The sequence below is a fragment of the Triticum aestivum genome, chromosome 6A, assembly GCF_018294505.1.
Source record: "Triticum aestivum cultivar Chinese Spring chromosome 6A, IWGSC CS RefSeq v2.1, whole genome shotgun sequence".
Classification (NCBI taxonomy): Eukaryota; Viridiplantae; Streptophyta; class Magnoliopsida; order Poales; family Poaceae; genus Triticum; species Triticum aestivum.
The window spans coordinates 360732494-360753999 of NC_057809.1; positions in this window are offsets into that span (position 1 = coordinate 360732494).

Sequence of the window (21506 nt, forward strand, 5' to 3'; positions counted from 1 at the left end):
TGAACACTCTCACTTAGCCATAGAACTTTATAATTTTAAATTTCGGCGAAGCCCCTAGTTCGGAAGACCGAGTTCGGGGCGCTATCCACGCCTTGGCCGGACAAATCCGGCTCCTCGCTCGAAGCGGCATAAGTCTTTAGGGACTCGAAAAACCTCTCGAACAGCGACCGGTCTCTCGCCTCATCATGACAGTCAGTTTTAGCTTTCTCCACTGAGGTGCTTAACCCAGCTCAACCGGGGCACAATCGCAGTGGTTCTCCTAGTGCTACCTTAGCCGATATAGCGGAACGTAAGGCACCAAAACATAGGAGCCGGGCAAACCCAACTATTGACCCAAATCATGATTCGGAGCCGATGCATATAGTGCTATAAGTTCGGGGTGCCGCACTTGTGAAAGTGTACGGACTTCTCACACCATATTAAAGGGTACTGAAGCCCCTGGCGTACTTGCCGTACCACAGTGTACGGGTGCAACATGTCATTAATGAACATATATAAAAGAGAGTAATGCAGAAAATAGACAAAAGCTATGCATTGTTTATAGAGAGGCTATTTATCAAAGCCGAACGATACAAATAGTGCGGTAAGCAAAAGATATTGGACTATTCAGTATGTCCTGACCAGGGGCAGGCCGCGGAATTGTATTTAAAACAGGTATACCGCTCGTAACAGAGACCACCTGGGAGTTCCATAATGCGGCATGGCTTGTCTGCCTCCCTGGATCTTGCATCGTTTGTGCGGCAGTCGAATTGCCGAACAGGTCGTCCGAAGTATGGAGTCCTGAAAGTAAGAAAAAATTAAAAAAAGAATCCGGCAGCCCCTAGTACGTTTTAAGCCGTATTCTGGGCGTGCCGTTATTGTGCCCCTTCCCCTGTGCCCATGGTATTTCAAGGGCGTAGTTATGTACGCGAGGTACTGGTTTCGCTATGTCGCGAAAGCTGGGGTTGGGGCCGCATTGCTACGCTTGCTCAGAGTGTGCCAGGCGGTCCTGCTGTGGGTTACTCCGGGCGCGCTTGGCAGTGTCTGGCTTTTTAATGGCCGGACTGGAGAATTGCCTGAGAAGGCTACTTTGTACCTCCGCTGCGAGAGCCGCCGTATGCTCCTCCGTACGGAGGGAGCGTTCGGTGTTTCCGTTGACCGTAATTACTCCTCGAGGGCCTGGCATCTTGAGCTTGAGATATGCGTAGTGCGGCACCGCATTGAACTTTGCGAATGCGGTTCGTCCGAGCAGGGCGTGATAGCCACTGCGAAACGGGACTATATCGAAGATTAACTCTTCGCTTCAGAAATTGTCCGGGGATCCGAAGACCACGTCAAGTGTTACTGAGCCTGTACAGTTGGCTTCTACACCTGGTATAACGCCTTTAAAGGTCGTTCTTGTGGGCTTAATCCTTGAGGGATCTATGCCCATTTTCCGCACTGTATCCTGATAAAGCAGGTTCAGGCTACTGCCGCCGTCCATGAGGACTCTTGTGAGATGAAATCCGTCGATGATTGGGTCGAGAACCAATGCGGCGAAGCCGCCATGACGGATGCTAGTGGGATGGTCCCTTCGATCAAAAGTGATCGGGCAGGAGGACCATGGGTTGAACTTTGGGGCGACTGGCTCTATCGCGTATACGTCCCGTAGCGCACGCTTCCGCTCCCGCTTGGGAATGTGGGTTGCGTATATCATGTTCACCGTCCGCACTTGTGGGGGAAAGCCCTTCTGTCCATTGTTGTTCGGCGGCTTGGGCTCCTCGTCGTCGCTGTGCAGCCCCTTGTCTCTGTTTTCGGCCCTTAACTTGCCTGCCTGCTTGAACACCCAACAATCCCTGTTAGTGTGATTGGCTGGCCTTTCGGGGGTGCCATGTATCTGGCACAAGCGATCGAGTATTCGGTCCAAACTGGACGGGCCCTGAGTATTCTTTTTGAATGGCTTTTTCCGCTGACCGGATTTATAGCCTTTGAATCCGGCATTGACTGCCGTGTCTTCATTGCTGTCGCTGTTAACGCGGCGTTTTTGCTTATTCCGACGTGTCCTGCCACTTTTGTCCTTGGTATCCGAATTACCAGGGTTCTTTGATAAGTTGTTACTGCGAGCTAGCCAGCTGTCTTCTCCCGCGCAAAAGCGGGTCATGAGTGTCGTGAGGGCTGCCATGGATTTCGGCTTTTCCTGTCCCAGGTGCCGGGCAAGCCACTCGTCGCGGATGTTATGCTTGAAGGCTGCTAGGGCCTCTGCGTCCGGACAGTCGACTATCTGGTTTTTCTTTGTTAGGAACCGTGTCCAGAATTGTCTGGCCGATTCTTCTGGCTGCTGAATTATGTGGCTTAAGTCGTCGGCATCCGGCGGTCGCACGTAAGTGCCCTGGAAGTTGTCGAGGAATGCGGCTTCCAGGTCCTCCCAAGAACCGATTGAGTCTGCTGGCAAGCTGTTAAGCCAATGCCGGGCCGGTCCTTTAAGTTTGAGCGGGAGGTATTTGATGGCGTGTAGATCATCGCCGCGTGCCATGTGGATGTGAAGGAGATAATCCTCGATCCATACCGCCGGATCTGTTGTGCCATCGTATGATTCGATGTTTACGGGTTTGAAACCCTCTGGGATTTTATGATCCATTACTTCATTCGTGAAGCATAGCGGGTGTGCGGCGCCTCTGTACTGGGCTATATCACGACGCAGCTCGGAAGAGCTATGTCTGTTGTGTTCGGCCCGGCCGGATTTGTTGTATCCGGAGTGAAGATCATTGTCACATGCCGTAGGGCGCCTGCGCGATCCGTAGATCGATCTTGTTTGTCTTGCCTTATCCTCCAGTATGTCTCGCAGGTCGGGCGCATTTTCCCGTGCCTTAGTTGAGCGGCGTCGGGGCATGGCTTGGGTGGAGGGCCGAGAGGCCTCTCTGTCGCGGCCGCGAGGTGGCCGGTCTGCCATGTCATGCGCTGGTGATGTAGGTGCTTCCTCCTCTGATCGGGGTAGCGGCCTGCGCTTCGGGTAACTCTTGGAGGGGCGTTCGAGTTCATACTCTTCGGCCGCAAGGACTTCAGTCCATCTGTCAGCTAGCAAATCTTGGGCAGCTCTAAGCTGTTGCTGCTTTTTCTTGAGGCTGCTTGCCGTGGCTAAAAGCCTGCTTTTAAAACGCTCTTGTTCGGCGGGGTCTGATGGTATCACGAATTCGTCGTCATCGAGGCTTGCCTCGTCTTCGGAGGGAGGCGTATAGTTATCATTCTCGACCTCTCGGTCTGCCGCTCTCTCATGAGGGCTGGCTTCTCCATCTTCCTGTGCCGAATCTTGCTAAGGTGGGTGTTCTTCGGTGTTATCCGGGGTAGTATTATCTCCCGTGCTGGAATCACCGTTTTTGCTTTGGCGGGATTTAGAGCGGCGCCGCTGACGCCGGCGCTTTGGCTGTTTCTTGGGGGCGTTATCCCCCATTGTTCCATCGCCATCTTCATCTTTTGGAGTATCCACCATATATATGTCATATGACGAGGTGGCCTTCTAGCACCCTACAGGTGCTGGTTCTTGTTCGTCTCCTGCATCGTCGTCCATGCGGTCGATGTCTTCGGAGTCAAAGTCAAGCATGTCGGTTAAGTCGTCGACAGTGGCTACGAAGTGGGTGGTGGGTGGGTTTTGAATTTCTTCATTGTTCGTATCCCAACCTTGCTGACCGTAGTCCGGCCAGGGCTCTCCTGATAAAGAGAGACTTAAGAGAATTCAGGATGTCGCCAAAAGGCGAATGCTGAAAGATGTCTGTGGCGGTGAACTCCATTATCGGCGCCCAATCGGATTCGATTGGCAGGGGCGCGGGGGGTTCAGAGTCCGGGGAGGAGTCCGGATCCTCGGAGTCATGGGTAGTGCAGAGTGCGGGGCTAGCGTTCGGCTCGATTGCCTCTGAGATCGCAGCCCCTGAGGCAGCATCCAACCGCTGATCCTCGATCGGCGCAGTAGGCTCCGAATCAATGGTCGAAACTGATGCGTATGCGGCCTCCAAGGCGCTGTTCGGAGGCAGAGCTATATCATGCCCATCGAGACAGTGCGACGCGCTTGGCTGTGGCTCGAATCCATCGAAGATCAAGTCCCCATGGAAATCGGCCATATAGTTTAAGCTTCCCAACCTGACCTGATGGTCAGGGGCGTATCTTTCGATCTGCTCCAGATGGCCGAGCGAATTGGCCCGCAGAGTGAAGCCGCCGAAGACGAAGATCTGTCCGGGGAGCAAAGTCTCACCCTGGACTGCATCGTTGTTGATGATCAAAGGAGCCATCGGGCCTAAAGGCGACGACACAGAGGAACTCTCAATGAAAGCACCAATGTCGGTGTCAAAACCGGCGGATCTCGGGTAGGGGGTCCCGAACTATGCGTCTAGGCCGGATGGTAACAGGAGGCAGGGAACACTTTGTTTTACCCAGGTTCGGGCCCTCTCGATGGAGGTAATACCCTACTCCTGCTTGATTAATATTGATGATATGGGTAGTACAAGAGTAGATCTACCACGAGATCAAGGAGGCTAAACCCTAGAAGCTAGCCTATGGTATGATTGTTGTGTATGGAGTTGATTGCCTACGGACTACAACCCTCCGGTTTATATAGACACCGGATAGGGTTAGGGTTACATAAAGTCGGTTACAATGGTAGGAGATCTTGAATATCCACATCGCCAAGCTTGCCTTCCACGCCAGGGAAAGTCCCATCCGGACACGAGACGAAGTCTTCAATCTTGTATCTTCATAGTCCAGGAGTCCGGCTGAAGGTATAGTCCGACTACCCGAACACCCCCTAATCCAGGACTCCCACAGTCACTTTCATATACTAGTGGGAAATTTTCATTATAGAACTTGGCTTGTATATTCCAACAATGGGCCTCGTCAAGTGCCCTAGGTCTTCGTGAGCAAGCAAGTTGGATGCACACCCACTTAGTTTCTTTTGTTGAGCTTTAATACATTTATAGCTCTAGTGCATCCGTTGCATGGCAATCCCTACTCCTTGCATTAACATCAATCGGTGGGCATCTCCATAGCCCATTGATTAGCCTCGTTGATGTGAGACTTTATATTTTTGTGTCTTCTCCACATAACCCCCCTCATTATATTCTATTCCGCCCATAGTGCTATGTCCATGGCTCGCGCTCATATATTGCGTGAAAGTTTATAGGTTTGAGATTACTAAAGTATGAAACAATTGCTTGGCTTGTCATCGGGGTTGTGCATGATGAGAGCATTCTTGTGTGACGAAAATGGAGCATGACTAAACTATATGATTTTGTAGGGATGAACTTTCTCTGGCCATGTTATTTTGAGAAGACATAATTGCTTAGTTAGTATGCTTGAAGTATTATTGTTTTTATGTCAATATGAACTTTTGTCTTGAATCTTTCGGATCTGAATATTCATACCACAATTAAGAAGAATTACATTAAAATTATGCCAAGTAGCACTCCGCATCAAAAATTCTGTTTTTATCATTTACCTACTCGAGGACGAGCAGGAATTAAGCTTGGGGATGCTTGATACGTATCCAACATATCTATAATTTTTTATTGCTCCATGCTATATTATCTACTGTTTTGGACATTATTGGGCTTTATTATCCACTTTTATATTATTTTTGGGACTAACCTATTAACCGGATGCCCAACCCAGAATTGCTGTTTTTCGCCTGTTTTAGGGTTTCGAAGAAAAGGAATATCAAACGGAGTCCAAACGGAATGAAACCTTCGGGAACGTGATTTTCTCAACGAACAAGACCCAGGAGACTTGGACCCCATGTCAAGACACAAAAGAGGAGGCCACGAGGTAGGGGGTGCGCCTACCCCCCAGGCGCGCCCTCCACCCTCGTGGGCCCCTTGTTGCTCCACTGACGTACTCCTTCCTCCTATATATACCTACGTACACCCAAACGATCAGAGACGGAGCCAAAGACCTAATTCCACCACCTCAACTTTCTGTATCCACGAGATCCCATCTTGGGGCCTGTTCCGGAGCTCCGTCGGAGGGAGCATCGAGCACGGAGGGCTTCTACATCAACACCATAGCCCCTCCGATGAAGTGTGAGTAGTTTACCTCAGACCTACGGGTCCATAGTTATTAGCTAGATGGCTTCTTCTCTCTTTTTGGATCTCAATAAAATGTTCTCCCCCCTCTTGTGGAGAACCATTCGATGTAATCTTCTTTTTGCGGCGTGTTTGTTGAGACCGATGAATTGTGGGTTTATGATCAAGTCTATCTATGAACAATATTTGAATCTTCTCTGAATTCTTTTATGTATGATTGGTTATCTTTGCAAGTCTCTTCGAATTATTAGTTTGGTTTGGCCTACTAGATTAATCTTTCTTGCAATGGGAGAAGTGCTTAGCTTTGGTTTCAATCTTGCGGTGTCCTTTCCCAAAGACAGTAAGGGCAGCAAGGCACGTATTGTATTGTTGCCATCGAGGATAACAAGATGGGGTTTTCATCATATTGCATGAGTTTATCCCTCTACATCTTGTCATCTTGCTTAAGGCGTTACTCTGTTTTGAACTTAATACTCTAGATGCATGCTGGATAGCGGTCGATGAGTGGAGTAATAGTAGTAGATGCAGGCAGGAGTCGGTCTACTTGTCTCGGATGTGATGCCTATATAAATGATCATGCCTAGATATTCTCATAACTATGCTCAATTCTGTCAATTGCTCAACAGTAATTTGTTCACCCACCGTAGAATACTTATGCTCTCGAGAGAAGCCACTAGTGAAACCTATGGCCCCCGACTCTATCTTTATCATATTAATCTCCTACTACTTAGTTATTTCCTTTGCTTTTTTACTTTGCCTTTATTTTACTTTGCATCTTTATCACAAAAATACCAAAAATATTATCTTATCATATCTATCAGATCTCACTCTTGTAAGTGGCCGTGTAGGGATTGACAACCCCTATTCGCGTTGGTTGCAAGGATTTATTTGTTTTGTGCAGGTATGAGGGACTCGTGCGTAGCCTCCTACTGGATTGATACCTTGGTTCTCAAAAACTGAGGGAAATACTTACGCTACTTTGCTGCATCATCCCTTCCTCTTCGGGGAAGACCAACATAGTGCTCAAGAGGTAGCACAGCCCCGGCAACCGAAGCTTGCAGAATCTCCTCGGCGAAGCTGGATCGTCCGGGCGAGGTCCCGGATCATCCGGACCCCCATCCGGATCATCCGGCCTTGCCTGCGTGCATGCCTCCGGGTCCGAGGCCCATGTACCCATTCCGCCCCCTCACTTACCCCTTCGTGGCCTAGACTATAAATAGACCTCCTCCTTCCCATTTTTAGGGTTAGCAAAGTGATAGCTCATTTGTATGTGAGCTTTGCTCCTACCTTCTTCTCTTGAGAGAAAGACCATTCCATTGGAGTTCATGACCTCTTCGGAGAAGATCCCCCAAGAGGATTCAAGACCCCTTACGGGACGACCCCCCTCAAGACCTCCTCACGGAGATGAACTTTACCTTGTATCTTTCCCTTTGTTGTTCATGTACCTTGTGGATCTTGTGTGTTTGATTGTCTAGTGGATGTGTGATTGGACTTGTTCTTGAGTGTTCCTCTCGTTTTCCCCCGTGTTCTTCGTGTTTTCCCCGTGCTCTTCATGTTCTTCGCGGTATCCCCTCCATTTCGTGAAAGATCGGCCATCTAGGGTTCCACCCTACATCATCTTGGATCAGAGCAAGGTTGATCACGAATTTGGAGCATATGCCCCTCTTTTTCTAGCCTTCTTTTGCTTTATTTCGTCCTAAATTTCGAAAATCCCCACCAATAATAGCCCCAATTTTTTTTGTGATTTGTTGGTTTGATGATGTTTTGTTGATTTTGATCCATGGATTTGCTTGGCTTCGAGTGGATCTAGCATCTCCCCAAGTTTCCCCACCTCCCATCCATGAAATCTCATCGATTTTGCCCCAAAAATCATCCATTTTCCGCCCAAAAATTCGTCCCCGAGAGGAAATCTCGAGCAGTTTGACCTGCCTGGATCATCTGGACCATGTCCCGGATCATCCGGACACTTCTCGGATCAGCTGGACCCTCTGCCAGATGTCCGAATAACCCACGCACCCGAATACCCGAACCCGACTTTCCGAACCCGGATCATCCGGATATAGCTCGGATGAGATGGACCTCCTCCCGGATGTCCGGTTAACCCTGAAACTGACTGTGCTGAAATTTTGTTTCGGCCATAACTAATTTATTCAGAGTCCGTTTTTGACGTTCTTTAGCTCATTTAGAAGTTATTGGCATTCCCCATCCCAGAAAAATACTACCATCGCCATTTGACTCCATCAAAGTTTCTGAATTTTGGCATCTTTGCCTAGGGCCACCACCATATCATCCGCATTACCACCACCGACTTCCGCAACCTAACCCATTTTGATCCCCATTGCATATGTGGTTGTTTGAGTTGTGACTTGAGTCTCCTAAGGTGTTTCGGCTACTTAGGGATGGTTGCTTCTTCATCAACCACCACCACCATTTCCGCATAGGCTTGCCCACCATACACTTCCGCCACCCCAACTTAACCCAATTTTGTTTGTGTTGTGAGTTGTGTCTCCTAAGGTGTTTCAACTACTTAGGGACCGTGCTTCCAACTCCTACATCGTGTATAGCCCATCATACCCTTCCACCACCTTAACCCATTTTGACCGGGTTTCCACCAATACCTCCGCAAAACCACCATCATATTCCCGCTACCACCATTTGACATTTGATGTTTGAGATTTTGAGTTTGCGGTTTTTTCCGTTTCCTAAGGTGTTTCGGCTAATTAGGAACGGGTCTACATCGAGAACACCGCCACTCATCATCGCCATGAGGTCATCATCGACATTGACCACTTCATCATTATCCGTCCTTATGTACACTCGACAAACCATTGACGGTAACCTTGATGACATCATTGTACATTCTCCCTTGCCATTGCATTGTTAACCCCTAGCCCATTTTGCGTCACTTGCCTATCAAGACTAGCCATTTGAGTATTGCCTGCAACGTTACTTGTGCACATTAGTGATCCACCCTTCCATTGCATACATACCATATCATATTGGTATCATCATATCATCCCTTGTGTCACAATTTTGTTCCCGCATATACACAATTGCTATCTTGGTTTGTGCATTGTGGCCATATCAAAAAAAAAGAATAAAGCTTTTAAGCAAAAGAGAAAGAGCAAAGAAGCTTGTAAGAAATATCCATAGCATCATACCACATTGCATATAAGATTGTCATATCCGATCATCCTAGATCATCTTGAGAAACACCGGGAACCATACATACATAGCATACTTGGGATAGAAAGTTGATATATCTTTGCATCTTATAGGTTGTGCACAAGTGTCGTATCCGCCTATTGACAAATCGTGCTAGCGTCTCTCTTGAGTTGTGCAACACGAACATTTTCCATGGATTCCACATTTTGTGCTCATTCCTTGGTTGCACGGCCCCATTTATCTATCCGTGTGTGCATTTCCGTGTGCCATTCATTGCTATTGGTCTACTTGTTTCACTTGCGAATTTGTGAATCTCTTTCAACATTATTGACTCTTGCTAACATTTTGCATCAAAATTTTGTGCCACTATCCTCACCGAGCCACTCCATAAGTTTTACTTGATAGGTGTGAGTGAACAAGTCCGGTACCAATTCCACTATTCTTTCATTTTCACATTGAGTGAAACGAGATACATCCTCAACTTTGGGAAAAGGTAACTTGGTATTGTTTATCTCATTTCCTACCCACCTTTGCTCGAGTCTTGTGATGGATAGGCAAAGCACACCACCTTCGGTCTACAACAACAATGACAAGTTCGATGCCACGAACAACTTGAATGCTAAGATGGATGCTCAAATGGAAGAGATCAAGGCCATCATCAAGTCCTACAAGAGATCTTCGTCATCTTCGAGGAGACGCTCATGTGCACATCCTTCCGAGCTACCATCTTTTGCAAGATCACATCGGCATCGACACCACCACTAACAAGAACGTGAAGGTCAAGAGCTCAACACCAACAATCACTCAACGACTTCACCATCTCCCTTGGCACTTAGCCAAGCGACTTCAAGGCATCCTCGCCTACGGACATACGACATCTTCGCCAACAAGCACCTCAATACTACACCCAAGAGAAGCTCCCCAAGCTCAAGTCCGTGACTTCCATGAGCTACTATGACCTCGACACCGACAACCAGATTCCTTTCTATGGGACTCTAGAACCCGAGAAGTATCTCGAGTGGGAGCGCTTGATGGACGACTACCTCAAGCTACATAAAGTTCCTCCCAAAGATCAAGTGAAGTGTGCCTCAAGCAACTTCCACGACTACGTGTTGACATGGTGGCTTCACACACCTTCGGAGAGCTACGACATGAGTTGGCCCAAGACGAAGAGAGCTATGCGGCGAGAGTTCATGCCTCCAACCTACACGGAACAACTTCTATGCCAATTGGAGAACACCATCCAAGGATCCAAGTCCATCGACGCGTACTTCAAGGAGATGAAGAATGCCTTGCAATGAGCCGACGTGGACGACCCCATTTCGATGAAGTTCTACTTCATGATGGGATTGAACAACGACATCTCCAAGACTATCTTCCTCGAGAACTATAAGTCCCTCAACGACAACTACATTGGTGCTCTCAAGGCGGAACAAGAACTCATGAAGGCCAAGGCTTCACCACCCCAAGCACACTTCTCCAAGACCAAGCTCCAAGAAGGCAAGCATGAGGATAGTACCACCAAGATGTCCAAGCCCGACGAGCTCCAAACGATGCTCCCAAGTTCGACTTCAACGCCATCCATCTTTGTGGTATTGATGATGCCGAGTCTACCTCGACTCTTTTTCAAGATGGGGCGGCGACGACTATGACTACAGAACCATTCGAGGACCAAGCTTTGGAGGCGAACGACATGGTGACGAGCAATGATGATGCTTCCATCTTAGGAGGCGAGAGTGATGATGTGCCATCTTCGGCCTTCATCCACGACGACGATGATGAGATGATCGAGCATGGTATTTTCCCTTCGGTCATGGAGGAGAGTGATGATGTGCCATCTTCGGCCTTCATCCATGACGACGATGACGAGATGGTTGAGCATGGGATTTCGCTTCGACCACGACGACATATGACAACTTGAGTGACTTGTGCCACCATATTGAGAGTGAGAGTGACTTCACCACTAGCCACATATATGATGTGTTGCCCCAACTCCCATGTGAGGAGAGCCACAACCCCACCACTTGAGTGAGATGAGTGACTCCACCATTCGTGAGATTGAGTGCACCTACTTTGAGGGAGTGAGTGAACCACATATAGAGAGAGTGAGATAGTTGATAGGGCATGTGAGGCCACTATGATTTCCAGTGACTTAAGCTCTACCTCTATTGTGTCTTCTCATTTGGTGCGAGGTCCCATTTATGATGATGTGCTGATCCTCGATGACTTTGTCCTCCCTTTGTACAAGATGATGGCCATGGTGGAATATGATGCACCCCCACATGGTTCCATCAAGTTGATGATGATGACCACCTTTTGGTCTTTTCCACCTCACCTACACCACATGAGTGGAATGACAAAGGTAATATAGGTGAGGGTGATGCTCTAGTCCCACTAGTGGACATTCTTGACATTGATTGCTTGCATGATGTTGATCAACCTATTTCCGTGCTTCATGCTAGTGCGACTTTCTTATGTGATGATTTCCTGCCCATTTATGATGAGTATGATGATTCTCATGTGGATCCTATTAGTTGTGATGCCATGTTACATAGGATTTCTTGTGATAATTCTTTAGGTCACATCAGGTTTGACAATCCGCTTGACTTGTCATATGCTATGCATGAGATCAACCATATGTCATATTTGCAACCTCTTCATAGTGACTATGCATATGCCATTAAAATAAACCCAATTTGCACATATGGCATAGATGACTAGCCCATGGTTAATGGCATTTGTTTTTCTTGTGATGATATTAATATGCTCCCTTTGCATCATTCATCCCATATGCCATGCCATGACCACCTAGCTTCGGATACACATTGTTTTGGATGTTGTCCATTTTCTCCATATGATGTTTTCTATAATGCTCATGAGGAGACTCCCATATATAGTTTCCTCATCTATATTAGGAGATTTTGATCCATCCCATTGTCACACCCTAGCTAGTTCAAGCATTAGAGTGTGCATCATGTTTAAATTTCTCTTAAATTTGAAATGGGGATGACAGAACCCCCAGCACCCCCCTGGAACAACTAGGGTTTACTAAAAACTTTTTCAATGAACCTGAAATGCCCTTCTAAAAAGCCCACCATTTTTGTTTTGGGCTAAAACCTTTGACAAAAATGATGCACATTTTTCTAGGACATTTTAAGGTCATTGGATTAATCCTTTTAGTATTTGCATTTGGGCATTTAAATGCTATAAAATATTTTAAATGCTCAAATAATCATAAACTAAAATGTTTGTTGTTGGATATATCCTAAGCAGTAGCCATGAATAATTTTATGATTCATGGAAATGCCCTGGCATTTTTAATAAAGCCCTGAAGTTACAGAAATAATAGAATAAATAAAAAACAGAAAAGGAGAGAGAGAACAGAAACTTACCTGGCGCAGCCCACCAGCCCACCGGCTCGGCCCAGTCCACTGGCTCTTGCCAGTCGTGCTCCTCCTCTCACCAGGAGGACAAGAAGCACGTGGCCGGCGCCCACGGCCACATGCCGGCCACCTCCTGCTTCCGCCGACGCCCTGGATGCGTCCACGAGTGCCACGCCGACCCCCACACCCCCTCTCTTCTCTCCACTCTCCTCATGGCCCTCTCCCCCTCTCTGTCTCTCTCCCCATTTCCCTGCCGAGCGCAACCGTCACCACCGACAAGCTCCACCACAGCCACCGCCGTCCATTCGTTGCCTTGCCGTGCCAAGAAGCTCCGCCGTCCTCCACTGCTTCGCCTCGACCCATCCCCGAGCGCTCGCTCGCCCCGAAGACGCTGCACTAAGCTCGTCTTCAACCTCGGTCGCCGGAGATCCCCCTCGCCGCCCCGCTCTCTCCAGCCCTTCCCCGAGCTCACCGTTCGCTCCCCTGCAACCGCTGTGAGCTCCGCCACCGTTTCCCCCTCTCCCCGCGCTCGTCCGCGTCCTCTAACCACCACGGCCATCAAAGCCGAAGCTCGCCGCCGCCACCGCACGTTGCCGTTGTGGCCACAACCACGTTGGGTCACAACCGAGCACGCCTTTGTCTTCCATGCACTCGCACGAGCCCGTAGCACCCCCGCACGCCCCTCGCCGTGCCTGCTAGCGACTAGTTCAACCTCGCCCGAACTCCGGCCGCCGCGGACGTGCTCGCCGTCGTTGTTTCCGGCCACCCCAGCTCCGGCTACTGCCACCACTCGACGCGGCTCACTCCCCGCAACACGTAGATGGTCTCCGCCGTCCTTTTGGTCGCCGGAGTGCAAAACCCGAGCCCTCCGCCGCGTCTGGCCTCGCCGGCGGCTAAACGCCGACGAGTTTGACTCTGTTTGACCCCGTGTGGGCCCAGGTTGACTTCCCCCTGAGTCTATGACAGGTGGGGCCGGCCTGCTAATTAGTTTAGGATTAGTTTTAACTAATTTTAATTAGTTTAGTCACTAACATGTGGGCCCAGGTCCCACTGACAGTTAATTAGCACTAACATAATTCTGTTAATTAGCTGAGACACTGACAGACAGGGCCCACCAGTAAGGTTTGACCTGGCCGACCCAGTTGACCTGCTGACGTCACACCTATGTCATGCTAATGCATTAATTCAATTACTGGAATTATTCTTATATAGGAAATTCCAGAAAATAGCCAAAACTTCTAAAAATCATAGAAAATCAACCATAGCTCCAAATCAAACATGTTATATATGAAAAATGATCAGAAAAATTCAATCTATCCATCTGTAATGGTTTCATGCATGACAAAACAAGTTAACCTTGCTGTTTAAGCAGAATAAGATAATGCACTAATAAGGCTATGTTAAATGAGCTAACATTTGAATCTTTGATTCAAATGAGTTCATCCCCTTCTGTTTTAGCTTGCATTAGGCTAAGACACTTTCATCTTGCCATGTCATAGCATGCATCATATTGTTGCATATTGTCATGTGTTGATTATGTTCGGTGTGACTTTCGTGGTAGGTTCTGCCTCCGAGGATAACCCCGAGTATCCGTTTGAAGGGCAGTACCCTACTACCACTACATCAGGCAAGCAACCCATTGATCATTCTGATACAAACCCATGTTCTCGCTTCTGCTCTTGTTTACTGCATTAAGACAACGCGATTCAAACTGCTGTGTGCTACGGTAGTTGAACCTTTATCCTCTGCATGACCTGTCATTGCCACAGTAACTAGATGAAAGCCACTAGCATGTGTAGGAGTTGATTGAGCCATGTATATGTTTCCTACCTTGCTATGCCTGCTATGCTTAGAGTTGTGTCAGGTCTGGTCCATCTGGGTGATGGGCTAGAGTGAAATGATTATATCGGTAATGTGAGGGATGTATTGAACATGATTTGGTAAAGGTATCGATGAGAGGCCATGTAGGAGTACATGGTGGGTTGTTTCATTGAGGCCATCCATAAGAACTGAGATCTGTATGTGTGATTTAAGATGCAGTTACTACCATACATTGGGCCCGAAACCAATGGACCCTCTCGGCTTCTTAATCACCCTAGTACTCTATCCAGGAGTTGCAAATAGTTTCTGGTGTTTGTAGGTTATGTGTTGGCGGCCGTGCGTAGCGCTGACCCTAGGGGTGGGCTATGTTGCGGTAGATACACCATGGCACGGTGTACCGAGTCACCCGTTTGGTATCTCGGGAACCCTGTTCACATCGTTCGGGGCCGTATGTGGAAACCTTGGCCGGACTCCCTGCGGATGGAACCTGGATAGGCGATAAACCTGGACTAGAGGCTTGAGTGCTTAGGTAGGCCGTGGCCGACACCCTCGTTGGGCTTCCGCTTGAAGGTTGCCGAGTACATGTCGTGTAAAGGGCGGTAAGTGGTGAAAGCGTGTATGAAGAAGTACACCCCTGCAGGGTATAAAACTATTCAAATAGCCGCGTCCGCGGTAAAGGACTACTTGGTTGCCTATACAGTTCATAGACAAGTTAATGGATACTACTAAAAGACTCAAGATAAGTGTGAGTACCGAGGATAGCCCTCTCGTAGGATGACGAGGGAGGATCCCCGGTGGAGTATTGTGTTGGTGAGTAGTGGACTCGTGTGCGAAAACTATTTTTACTAGATAAGTTCCGTAGGATAGCTTAGCCAAGAGTCAAAGCTGGCTTGCTGCAATAACCCCACCACCTTCTTGAGAATGAGCATGTATAGTAGGATCTGATGTAAGACTTGCTGAGTACCTTTGTACTCATGTTTGCTTAATTACTGTTTTCAGACGACAACACCGTCCCCTCCGATGGGTTTTATGTAGACCTTGATGTCGACGAGTGACTAGCCACCCAGGTGGTGATCCTGGCCATGGAGGGCCCTATGTAGATAGACAGGCTTCGAGAAGCCTTCTTGCTTTCTAGTGTCTGTACTCAGACTATTTGCTTCCGCATGTGCTTGTATGCTTGTATGACTTGAGTGTCGGGTCATGTGACCCTACCTGTATGAACATGTTATGGATGGCTCTCTGGAGCCTTTAAATAAAGTACTTGAGTTGTAGAGTTTTGTTGTGATGCCATGTTGTATGTACTCATATCGGGCATATTGTGTGTATGATTGAAATGCTTGGTATGAGTGGGATCCGACAATCTAGTTGTTTATCCTTGGCAGCCTTCCTTATGGGGAAATGTAGTCTAGTGTTCCTCGAGCCATAGTAGTCCGCTACAGCCCGGTTCACCGGAGTCCTGCTAGCCCAGCACTACTGCTCAGGACACTTGACTGGCCGGCATGTGTTTCACTTCGTTCCTATGTCTATCCCTTCGGGGAAATGTCACGCGGTGACATCCGGAGTCCTGCCTAGCCTCCTACAGCCTGGGTTCCCCGGAGTCCTGTTAGCCCAGTGCTACAGCCCGGATTCACTCGCTGATGACCGACATGCTCGATGTGATTCATGTATGCCTGTCTCCATAGGTCTGCGCCGCTTTGGGTTCACGACTAGCCATGTCGGCCCGGGTTCTCTGTCATATGGATGCTAGCGACACTATCATATACGTGAGCCAAAAGGCGCAAACGGTCCCGGACCATGGTAAGGCGACACCCGTGGGGATACCGTGCGTGAGGCCGCAATGTGATATGAGGTGTTACCGGCTAGATCGATGTGACTTGGAATCGGGGTCCTGACACCCATCCATTGCATGATCCCAATAATTATGTGCACAATATGCTCCCCATGTATGAACATGATATTCATGGGCCATATATTTGTATGCTCAATTTGCATCCCCATCGTGTCATACACAATAATTATTCTTTCACGATGGATGACATGTTCATATACCATGCATCAAATTTTTTTGGGCGATGCTTATCTTGTGCTAACTCACATGTGCACATACACATCATGATGGATGATGTGTACATTTACCACGCACACAATTTCTTTGTTTTGTGTCTCTTTTGTGTAGGTACCCATGAATATTTGTCAACCTCACAATCCCATGAGTTGACAAAACGAGCTCTAGAGAGCAACAATGACTTGGGATCCCATGGATTGTCTTTCCCACCGCTCTCTTTGCGCAAAGACTTCACACATTTATTCTACATGGCCCTCACATGCTTATGGGTTATTGTCCATTACATATTATATTCCCATATTGCCATGTTCACTTTGCATGATATGCTCATTCCTATGCCTTTGACATGCATTTGTGACCCATGCTTTGCATTACACATGATGATTGATTCTAGTACTTGTATGTGTATTTGCAAGCTTGGTGGAAAAATCACTTGTTGTTGCCATGTTTGCTTTGTGCCCCATGCCTATGATGATACTATGATCTTGCTTTGTGTTCATGCTTGCGATATGTCATGTGCATTGCCTATGCCTATTATTTGCTCACATGACATGATTGCCATGATTTCCTCTAGTGTGTTGCATCTTCGCTCCACTAGTTTGCACGACTTGATTACTATGCTTGCTTATGTTGCATCACCAATGATTCATACTTGCTCATTTCATGCGGTTGATGACAAACATCTACATGCTTTGCACATGATTGTTATTGCTTCTTGTCATATATATCCATATGGTGCCGCTCTCATGTGTAACACCCTCGATGCGACTATATCTCCCACGTGTCGAGGCACGACTTAGAGGCATAATCGCATTGAAGACATATGTCGCAAGTTAGGCAATCTTCACAACATCCCATGTAATATAGATAATAAAAGGGGAGATAACATAGTTGGCTTACACTCGCCACGTCAATCAAGTACATAAATAACATTACGTCATCCAAACACTCATGGCCCGACTACAGCACCAAAATAAAAGATAACCCAACATGCGACACGGTCCCGATCACCCCCGACTGGGCACCACTACTGATCATCAGGAAAGGAAACATAGTAACATTGAGAGTCCTCGTCGAACTCCCACTTGAGCTCGAGCGCGTCTCCTGGAGCGGAATCATTAGGCCCTGCATCTGGTGTAATAGTAATCTGTGAGCCACAGGGACTCAGCAATCTCGCACCCTCGCGATCAAGACTATTTAAGCTTATAGGTAAGGCAAGGTAAATATATGTGGAGCTGCAGCAAGCGACTAGCAAATATGGTGGCTATCCTGTTCGCAAAAGAGAGCGAGAAGAGGAGGCAAAGCGCGAGCGAGAAACTAGAGAACAACCTGCGCAAACATTACTCCAACACCGTGTCCGCTTCCCGGACTCCGCCGAGAAGAGGCCATCACGGTAACACACCCAGTTGATTCATTTTAATTAAGTTAAGGTTTAAGTTATCTACAACCGGACATTAACAAATTCCATCTGCCCATAACCGCGGGCACGACTTTCGAAAGTTCAAATCCCTGCAGGGGAGTCCCAACTTAGCCCATGACAAGCTCTCACGGTCAACGAAGGAATAGACCTCCTCCCAAGACGTTCTGATCAGACTCGGTATCTCAGTTCTTCAAGACACTTCGACAGGTTAAAACAAGACCAGCAACACTGCCCGAATGTGCCGAGAAATCCCGATAGGAGATGCACATATCTCGTTCTCAGGGCACACTCAGATTGTCCTAGGTACGGGTAGGCCAGCCCAGAGTTGCCCCTGGTGGCCACCGGCAGCTGACAGGTGGACCAACACTCAGAGGAGCACTGGCCCGGGGAGGGGGTGGTTTAAAATAAGATGACCCTCGGGCTCCGGAAACCCAAGGGAAAAAGAGGCTAGGTGGCAAATGGTAAAACCAAGGTTGGGCATTGCTGGAAAAGCTTTAATCAAGGCGAACTATCAAGGGGTTCCCAATATAACCCAACCGCGTAAGGAACGCAAAAATCCGGGAACATAACACCGATATGACGGAAACTAGGGTGGCAAGAGTGGAACAAAACACTAGGCGAGAGGCCGAGCCTTCCACCCTTTACCAAGTATATAGATGCATTAAGATAACATATCAATGTAATGATATCCCAACAAGTAAATAAATGTTCCAACAAGGAACGACCTCCAATCTTCAGCTGCAACTAGTAACGCTATAAGAGGGGCTGAGCAAAGCGTTAACATAGCCAATCAACAGTTTGCTAGGACATGGTGGGTTAGAGGTTTGACATGGCAATTTGGGAGGCTTGAAAGCAAATGGTAGGCATCGTAGCATTGGCATAGCAAAAGAGCGAGCAATCTAGCATAGCAAAGATAGTAGTGATTTCGAGGGTATGATCATCTTGCCTGCACAGTTGTCAGAGTTGACCAGATCCTCGAAAGCAAAGTCAACGGGATCCTCGTTAGCGAACTCGTCTCCTGCCTCTACCCAAACAAGACAAACAAGCAACAAGGACACAATCAACCACGTGCAAGGATCAAACAAGATGATGCAAAGATGATATGCTATGCGGGATGCGATGCGGGATGCATATGCAAGATATAACAGGAAATGCAAGAACCTGACCCCAACTTGGAAATCCAAGTGTGCCACTGGAAAGATGAGATGAAATCTCTTGAAAACGATATAAAGAACGCCGGAATCGGAGTTACGGTTTGGAAATGGCAAGCGATTCAAATATGGCACCGGTCTGCGACTTACAGCAAGTAGCCATCTGAATGCAATGAGATGAACATGCTACATCAATCGAACATGACAACAAAATACATGGCAGGGATTCATTCAAGACGCTTAACAAAAGTCTAGCACTGAGCCACGACTAATTCATCCATTAACAGGTTCAAACAAGCATGGCAAAAATGCATATGGTAAACAGATCTCAGACTTAGTGAAATTAACACTTGTCTGGAATTTCAGACCAGGTAGCACTCTTTGGAGCAACAAAACTACATGCTACAGGACCTGAACATGGCAAAGTAAAGCATGGCATGGAGCTACTCAAAGAGCTTAACAAAAGTCCCTTAGTGACCTTGAGCCAAAAGGGATCAGAAAATACAATTGCAAGCATGTGAACATAGCAAAAACATAATCAGTTTTCAGACTTAGTGAAAACTGGAGCATGCTGAAACATAACTCAAGTAGGCATGTTTACGAGCTCGGTGCACTCACTACAGAGCAAGTCATGGCAAGAAAGGAATACATCCATCAAGAACACACAAAATGCAAGCTAGACATGGCAAGAACAATAGCATAGCATGCACGGATCAACTACAACATCATCGGCAAAATTGCAAACAAGTTGACAATCTGCCCAGATACACAAAGTAGCAAACGTAGAGCTCGATTGACTCAAGCTAGGATGCTCCATAATTGCAAATAAAGACATGGATGGATAGAGCACTACAAGATTAACAAAACATCCTTACTGATCATCCTCAAAAGAGGCACGGATCACTAGGAAACAACATGAACATATGGCATCATGAGATAAACAGACCAAGGACTTAGTGGAAATGCTAAGTCCCTGTAAACAGAATTAACAAGTGCACCACTTTGCAAGCTCGTGCGAGGCACCACACACATCACAAAAATACATGGGTTGCACCTCTGGAAAGATGACAAAACCCTTAACAAAACATACGTAGAGCATCAGGGCATATCATGCTCACAATAATCATGGCAAAAATGACAAAAAGCTAAATGGAGCAGCAGATCTGACAATTATCTCAAGTAGCCCTCTTCTAACAGCATTTCGGGCATCAAGATGAACTCAAATGAAAATGATGCAATGGAATGAAATGATGTACTCTCTGAGATAAACATTTTGATATGTTATATGCCAAAAACGGAGTTACAGATGCAAAGTTACGAGGCTATGCACATGAGCACATGGATCTGGGATTTCGGGACTTAGAAGAAAAAAACACCTCGCGGATCTAGGGTTTACTGTTCACGGCATGCGAACCGAGGTGGCGGCGCTGCTCGCCGGGGATGACGAGGACGGCGCCGGAGTGAACTTGGTGTGGAGGAGGAGATGGCCGGAGTTGGGGCCACCGTCCGGAGGAGAGGACGGCTTCGGGCGGCGGCCACCGGAGCGGGGCGGCGCGGCAGGTAGCGGGAGGCGGCGCGGAGCAATGGCGGCGGCTCGGTGGTGCGCGGCGGATATCGCGATGGAGGCGGCGGGGCCGGCGAGCGGGCGGCGGGGAGCGCGGGGTGGAGGTGGAGCACGGCGGGGCGACGGCGGCTGGCGGCGGAGGTGCCACATGGCGGCACAGGAGTGGGCGCGCGGGTGGATCGGACAATGTCCGTCGGTGGAAAATTTGTCCGGCGGCGCGCGAGACGAAAGAGACTAGGGTTTCGGGGAGGGGATCCGAGATTTGGAATGGGGGTTCTTTAAATAGAGGTAGAGGGAGTTAGGAGAGTCCAAATGAGGTGCGGTTTTCGGCCACGCGATCGTGATCAAACGCTCTAGATGATGGAGCAGGTTTAGGTGGGTTTTGGGCCAAATTGGAAGGGTGTTGGGCTGCAACACACACAAGGCCTTTTCGGTCCCTCGGTTAACCGTTGGAGTATCAAACGAAGTCCAAATGGTACGAAACTTGACAGGCGGTCTACCGGTAGTAAACCAAGGACGTTTGGCAAGTCTCGGTCCAATCCGGAAATGTTTAATCCCCACACATGAAAGAAAGTTAAGAATGGCCATCGGAGGAGAACGAAGCGCCGGAATGCAAAACGGACAACGGGGAAAATGCTCGAATGCATGAGACAAACACGTATGCAAATGCAATGCACATGATGACATGATATGAGATGCATGACAACAACAACAACACATGGAGACAAAGACCCGAACCCGAGAAAATAAATTAACTTAACGCCGGAAACGGCAAGAGTTGGAGTACAAATTGGGAAAGTTACATCCGGGGTGTTACAACACTCCACCACTACGAAAGGATCTCGTCCCGAGATCTAGGACTGAAAGAACGCCGAGTAATCAGAACGGAGGTGATCCTCGCGTTCAAATGTAGC